This window comes from Coregonus clupeaformis, chromosome 27 (genome assembly GCF_020615455.1).
Source record: "Coregonus clupeaformis isolate EN_2021a chromosome 27, ASM2061545v1, whole genome shotgun sequence".
Taxonomy (NCBI): Eukaryota; Metazoa; Chordata; class Actinopteri; order Salmoniformes; family Salmonidae; genus Coregonus; species Coregonus clupeaformis.
The window spans coordinates 51,731,176-51,738,675 of NC_059218.1; positions in this window are offsets into that span (position 1 = coordinate 51,731,176).

Consider the following 7,500-nt stretch of genomic DNA (forward strand, 5'->3'; position numbering starts at 1 on the left):
GGTCCGCTCACCAACCAAGAATTAACAAAATGGGACAAACACCAAATTGAGACTCTGCATGCAGAATTCTGCAAAAATATCCTCTGTGTACAACGAAAAACACCAAATAATGCATGCAGAGCAGAATTAGGCCAATACCCGCTAATTATCAAAATCCAGAAAAGAGCCGTTAAATTCTATAACCACTTAAAAGGAAGGGATTCCCAAAACTTCCATAACAAAGACATCACCTAAAGAGAGATGAACTTGGAGAAGAGTTCCCTAAGCAAGCTGGTCCTGGGGCTCTGTTCACAAACACAAACAGACCCCACAGAGCCCCAGGACAACAACAACAACATAATTAGACCCAACCAAATCATAATTACTTGACACATTGGAAAGAATTAACAAAAAAACAGAGCAAACTAGAATGCTATTTGGCCCTAAACAGAGAGTACACAGTGGCAGAATACCTGACCACTGTGACTGACCCAAACTTAAGGAAAGCTTTGACCATGTACAGACTCTGTGAGCATAGCCTTGCTATTGAGAAAGGCCGCTTTAGGCAGACCAGGCTCTCAAGAGAAGACAGGCTATGTGCACACTGCCCACAAAATGAGGTGGAAACTGAGCTGCACTTCCTAACCTCCTGCCAAATGTATGACCGTATTAGAGACACATATTTCCCTCAGATTACAGCGATCCACAAAGAATTCGAAAACAAACCCAATTTTGATAAACTCCCATATGTACTGGGTGAAAAACCACAGTGTGCCATCACAGCTGCAAGATTTGTGATCTGTTGCCACAAGAAAAGGGCAACCAGTGAAGAACAAAACACCATCGTAAATACAACCCATATGTATGTGTATTTTTTTCCCTTTTGTACTTGAACTATTTGCACATCGTTACAACACTGTATATAGACATAATATGACATTTGAAATGTCTTTATTCTTTTGGAACTTCTGAGTGTAATGTTTACTGTTAATATTTATTATATATAGATTTGCCCTCTGTTTCCTCTGAGAACTAAAAGCCTGAGAAACACTGACTGACAGAAACACAATTAATCTACACACAAGCAGAGTGTGTGTGTGTGTGTGTGTGTGTGTGTGTGTGCGTGCGTGCGTGTGTGCGTGCTTGCGTGTGTGCGCGTGTGTGTGTGAGAGAGAGAGAGCGAGTCAAAGACAGTAGTTATTTGTGTGTATAAGAAAAGTGTCAGTTGAAATGCTGCTCTGTCTGCTGTGGAGGAAACCTATTAGGAAAGGATGGCCTGTGTGTGTGTGTGTGTGTGTGTGTGTGTGTGTGTGTGTGTGTGTGTGTGTCTGGCTACAGTTCTCTCCTTATATAAGCCTTCTGCTCTGTTATCTGGATGCACTATTGACAGTTATTATTCACAGCCCAGATTTAGTTAGACTACGTGTGTGTGTGTGTTTGGCTGTTACTCTGTGTGTGTAACAGTGAGAGGCCAGACAGCTGGTCCAGTCTGGTGTAACAGTGAGAGGCCAGACAGCTGGTCCAGTCTGGTGTCACAGTGAGAGGCCAGACAGCTGGTCCAGTCTGGTGTCACAGTGAGAGGCCAGACAGCTGGTCCAGTCTGGTGTCACAGTGAGAGGCCAGACAGCTGGTCCAGTCTGGTGTCACAGTGAGAGGCCAGACAGCTGGTCCAGTCTGGTGTCACAGTGAGAGGCCAGACAGCTGGTCCAGTCTGGTGTCACAGTGAGAGGACAGACAGCTGGTCCAGTCTGGTGTCACAGTGAGAGGCCAGACAGCTGGTCCAGTCTGGTGTCACAGTGAGAGGCCAGACAGCTGGTCCAGTCTGGTGTCACAGTGAGAGGACAGACAGCTGATCCAGTCTGGTGTCACATTGAGATGCCAGATAGCTAGACCAGTCTGGTTTCACAGTGAGAGGCCAGACAGCTGGTCCAGTCTGGTGTCACAGTGAGAGGCCAGCCAGCTGGTCCAGTCTGGTGTAACAGTGAGAGGCCAGACAGGTGGTCCAGTCTGGTGTCACAGTGAGAGGCCATACAGCTGGTCCAGTCTGGTGTAACAGTGAGAGGCCATACAGCTGGTCCAGTCTGGTGTCACAGTGAGAGGCCAGACAGGTGGTCCAGTCTGGTGTCACAGTGAGAGGCCATACAGCTGGTCCAGTCTGGTGTCACAGTGAGTGGACAGACAGCTGGTCCAGTCTGGTGTCACAGTGAGAGGCCAGACAGCTGGTCCAGTCTGGTGTCACAGTGAGAGGACAGACAGCTGGTCCAGTCTGGTGTCACAGTGAGAGGCCAGACAGCTGGTCCAGTCTGGTGTCACAGTGAGAGGCCAGCCAGTTGGTCCAGTCTGGTGTAACAGTGAGAGGCCAGACAGGTGGTCCAGTCTGGTGTCACAGTGAGAGGCCATACAGCTGGTCCAGTCTGGTGTAACAGTGAGAGGCCATACAGCTGGTCCAGTCTGGTGTAACAGTGAGAGGCCAGACAGCTGGTCCAGTCTGGTGTCACAGTGAGAGGCCAGACAGCTGGTCCAGTCTGGTGTAACAGTGAGAGGCCAGACAGCTGGTCCAGTCTGGTGTCACAGTGAGAGGACAGACAGCTGGTCCAGTCTGGTGTCACAGTGAGAGGACAGACAGCTGGTCCAGTCTGGTGTCACGGTGAGAGGACAGACAGCTGGTCCAGTCTGGTGTCACGTGAGAGGACAGACAGCTGGTCCAGTCTGGTGTCACAGTGAGAGGCCAGACAGCTGGTCCAGTCTGGTGTCACAGTGAGAGGCCAGACAGCTGGTCCAGTCTGGTGTCACAGTGAGAGGCCAGACAGCTGGTCCAGTCTGGTGTCACAGTGAGAGGCCAAACAGCTAGACCAGTCTGGTGTCACAGTGAGAGGCCAAACAGCTAGACCAGTCTGGTGTCACAGTGAGAGGCCAGACAGCTGGTCCAGTCTGGTGTCACAGTGAGAGGCCAGACAGCTGGTCCAGTCTGGTGTCACAGTGAGAGGCCAGACAGCTGGTCCAGTCTGGTGTCACAGTGAGAGGACAGACAGCTGGTCCAGTCTGGTGTCACAGTGAGAGGCCAGACAGCTGGTCCAGTCTGGTGTCACAGTGAGAGGCCAGACAGCTGGTCCAGTCTGGTGTCACAGTGAGAGGCCAGACAGCTGGTCCAGTCTGGTGTCACAGTGAGAGGACAGACAGCTGGTCCAGTCTGGTGTCACAGTGAGAGGACAGACAACTGGTCCAGTCTGGTGTCACAGTGAGAGACACAGTCACTCTCTATCACACAGACCAACAGAGAACAGCAGGGAGGGGGAGGAGAGAGAGAGAGAGAGAGAGAGAGAGTTTGACTAATAGTCACCCCCCAATGAGAACAGGGTTTTCCATGCTTAAACACTGACTCACAGAATAAATGGATTGAGCAATCATTCCTATAATTGCATTCCGACTGGAACATTCTGGAGCGTTCTATTGGTTCTATAGTGGAGGATTCCAGAGTTAGAAGGGTAGGGATGTCTTCTGATACTGCCTGTCTGTGAGCAGCTTAGCGTGGAGTAATACTTAATAACCCTTGAGTAAACAGAGACGAGGAATTGCTCAATAAATAATTAACAAGAAATGTATAAAAAAATATGAATCCACTAGACTTGGACTCTCCCTCCCTCCCTCGTGTATGTGTACATGTATGTATGTGTGTGTGTGGATACCTTTGGAGAGACATGCTGTTCCTCTCATCACCACATAGGGGATGCTGTTGCTACACCGAAGAGCAGATCGTTGTTCGAGGGAAAAATAAATAAATATATTGAATTTAAAAAAGGTAAATGCTGCTAAGAAATAGGCATTACCCTACCCTAAATAAGCTGTTTTTGAAAGAATTATCCCTTTGCTATAACTTTGGTCGGAGATATCCGAGAGTTTAGAGAGAGGAGGTTTCCTGGTTTTTCTGCCACTTCCTCCCTGTGGTTGAGGTGTGGTCGTGGAGACTGGCGGTGCGTGTATATGTGTGTGTGTGTGTGTGTGTGTGTGTGTTTGTCCCTGAACTTCCTCTGCTACCTCTGGACACAGCATGCAGTCCTTGGTGTAATACTTCCAAACAGATTAAACAAAAAGCCACGTTATTTGAATCCAAGCTGCCAGCTAGCTAGCTAGCTAGCTATCAAGCCAAAATATAGATTTTTCATCACAATCCTTCAACTCTGAGTCAAGACCACAGGATATAGAGATCAAACCCCAGAGCAGCCAAATCCCACAAAAAAAAACCATAAAGAAATGCAACAAAAAACACTTACAAATAATAATAATATGTACAATATTTACTGAGCTCTCTGCCTAGGCTACGTTATGCCGCCAAGGCAACCATGGAACAGTGAATGGGAAAGACAAAAGATTGAAGTGCCTTTGAACGGGGTTATGGTAGTGGGTGTCAGGCGCACCGGTTTGAGTGTGTCAAGAACTACAACGCTGATGGGTTTATCACGCTCAACAGTTTCCTGTGTGTATCAAGAATGGTCCACCACCCAAAGGACATCCAGCCAACTTGACACAACTGTGGGAAGCATTGGAGTCAATATGGGCCAGCTTTCAACACCTTGTAGAGTCCATGCCTCGATGAATTGAGTCTGTTTTGAGGGCAAAAGCGGGTGCAACTCAATATTAGGAAGGTGTTCCTAATGTATTGTACACTCAGTGTATATCATATATGTGTGTGTATCAGTGGAGGCTGCTGAGGGGAGAACAGCTCATAATAATGGCTGGAACAGAGCAAATGAAATGGCATCAAACACCTGGAAACCATGGAAACCATATGTTTGATGTATTTGATACCATTCCACTTATTCCGCTCCAGCCATTACTATGAGCCTGTCCTCCCCAATTAAGGTGCCACCAACCTCCTGTGGTGTGTATATGTGTGTGTGACAGGCGTATGATCCTCTACCCCTCCGAATCTTCTAACTACTGTATACCAGGGGTCAGTCAACGCCAGGGGTCAAGTCAGTCTGTCAATGCCAGGGGTCCAGTCAGTCTGTCAACGCCAGGGGTCAAGTCAGTCTGTCAACATTTACATTTTAGTCATTTAGCAGACGCTCTTATCCAGAGCGACTTACAGGAGCAATTAGGGTTAAGTGCCTTGCTCAAGGGCACATTAACGTCATTTAGCAGATGCTCTTAGCCAGAGCGACTCACAAATTGGTGCGTTCACCCTATAGCCAGTGGGATAACCACTTTACAATTTGGGGGTTAGAAGGAACACTTTATCCTATCCCAGGTATTCCTTAAAGAGGTGGGGTTTCAAATGTCTCCGGAAGGTGGTGAGTGACTCCGCTGTCCTGGCGTCGTGAGGGAGCTTGTTCCACCATTGGGGTGCCAGAGCAGCGAACAGTTTTGACTGGGCTGAGCGGGAGCTATGCTTCCGCAGAGGAAGGGGAGCCAGCAGGCCAGAGGTGGATGAACGCAATGCCCTCGTTTGGGTGTAGGGACTGATCAGAGCCTGAAGGTACAGAGCGCCAGGGGTCAAGTCAGTCTGTCAATGCCAGGGGTCCAGTCAGTCTGTCAATGCCAGGCAGGGGTCAAGACAGTCTGTGTGTGTCCTGTACTCTCCTCTCTGTTTCTAACCCCTCTCTCTACTCCTCCTCTCTACCTCTGTCTTTCTAACCCCTCTCTCATACCCCTCTTTCTAACCCCTCTCTCTACTCCTCCTCTCTACCTCTGTCATTCTAACCCCTCTCTCTTACCCCTCTTTCTAACCCCTCTCTCTACTCCTCCTCTCTACCTCTGTCTTTCTAACCCCTCTCTCTACTCCTCCTCTCTACCTCTGTCTTTCTAACCCCTCTCTCTTACCCCTCTTTCTAACCCCTCTCTCTACTCCTCCTCTCTACCTCTGTCTTTCTAACCCCTCTCTCTACTCCTCCTCTCCAGCTCTGTCTTTCTAACACCTCTCTCTTACCCCTCTTTCTAACCCCTCTCTCTACCTCTGTCTTTCTAACCCCTCTCTCTACTCCTCCTCTCTACCTCTGTCTTTCTAACCCCTCTCTCTTACCCCTCTTTCTAACCCCTCTCTCTACTCCTCCTCTCTACCTCTGTCTTTCTAACCCCTCTCTACTCCTCCCTCTACCTCTGTCTTTCTAACCCCTCTCTCTTACCCCCTCTTCTAACCTCTCTACTCCTCCTCTCTACCTCTGTCTTTCTAACCCCTCTCTCTACTCCTCCTCTCTACCTCTGTCTTTCTAACCCCTCTCTCTTACCCCTCTTTCTTACCCCTCTCTCTACTCCTCCTCTCTACCTCTGTCTTTCTAACCCCTCTCTCTACTCCTCCTCTCTACCTCTGTCTTTCTAACCCCTCTCTCTTACCCCTCTTTCTTACCCCTCTCTCTACCCCGCCTCTCTTGCCCTCTTCATAGCCCTCCCCACCTCCCCCTCTCTCTCCCCTCTCTCCCCCCACTCCCTCTCTCCTGTCCTGTACTGTAAGGTGTGACTGGGTGGCTGGATGGCTGTGACACAGTGAGATGATTGATGGAGAGGTTGGTAGTATGGTGTGTGCCTGTGTGTGATGGATGATGGAGAGGTTGGTAGTATGGTGTGTGCCTGTGTGTGATGGATGATGGAGAGGTTGGTAGTATGGTGTGTGCCTGTGTGTGATGGATGATGGAGAGGTTGGTAGTATGGTGTGTGCCTGTGTGTGATGGATGATGGAGAGGTTGGTAGTATGGTGTGTGCCTGTGTGTGATGGATGATGGAGAGGTTGGTAGTATGGTGTGTGCCTGTGTGTGATGGATGATGGAGAGGTGGGTAGTATGGTGTGTGCCTGTGTGTGATGGATGATGGAGAGGTTGGTAGTATGGTGTGTGCCTGTGTGTGATGGATGATGGAGAGGTTGGTAGTATGGTGTGTGCCTGTGTGTGATGGATGATGGAGAGGTTGGTAGTATGGTGTGTGCCTGTGTGTGATGGATGATGGGGAGGTTGGTAGTATGGTGTGTGCCTGTGTGTGATGGATGATGGGGAGGTTGGTAGTATGGTGTGTGCCTGTGTGTGATGGATGATGGGGAGGTTGGTAGTATGGTGTGTGCCTGTGTGTGATGGATGATGGAGAGGTTGGTAGTATGGTGTGTGCCTGTGTGTGATGGATGATGGGGAGGTTGGTAGTATGGTGTGTGCCTGTGTGTGATGGATGATGGGGAGGTTGGTAGTATGGTGTGTGCCTGTGTGTGATGGATGATGGAGAGGTTGGTAGTATGGTGTGTGCCTGTGTGTGATGGATGATGGGGAGGTTGGTAGTATGGTGTGTGCCTGTGTGTGATGGATGATGGGGAGGTTGGTAGTATGGTGTGTGCCTGTGTGTGATGGATGATGGGGAGGTTGGTAGTATGGTGTGTGCCTGTGTGTGATGGATGATGGGGAGGTTGGTAGTATGATGTGTGCCTGTGTGTGATGGATGATGGGGAGGTTGGTAGTATGGTGTGTGCCTGTGTGTGATGGATGATGGGGAGGTTGGTAGTATGGTGTGTGCCTGTGTGTGATGGATGATGGGGAGGTGGGCAGT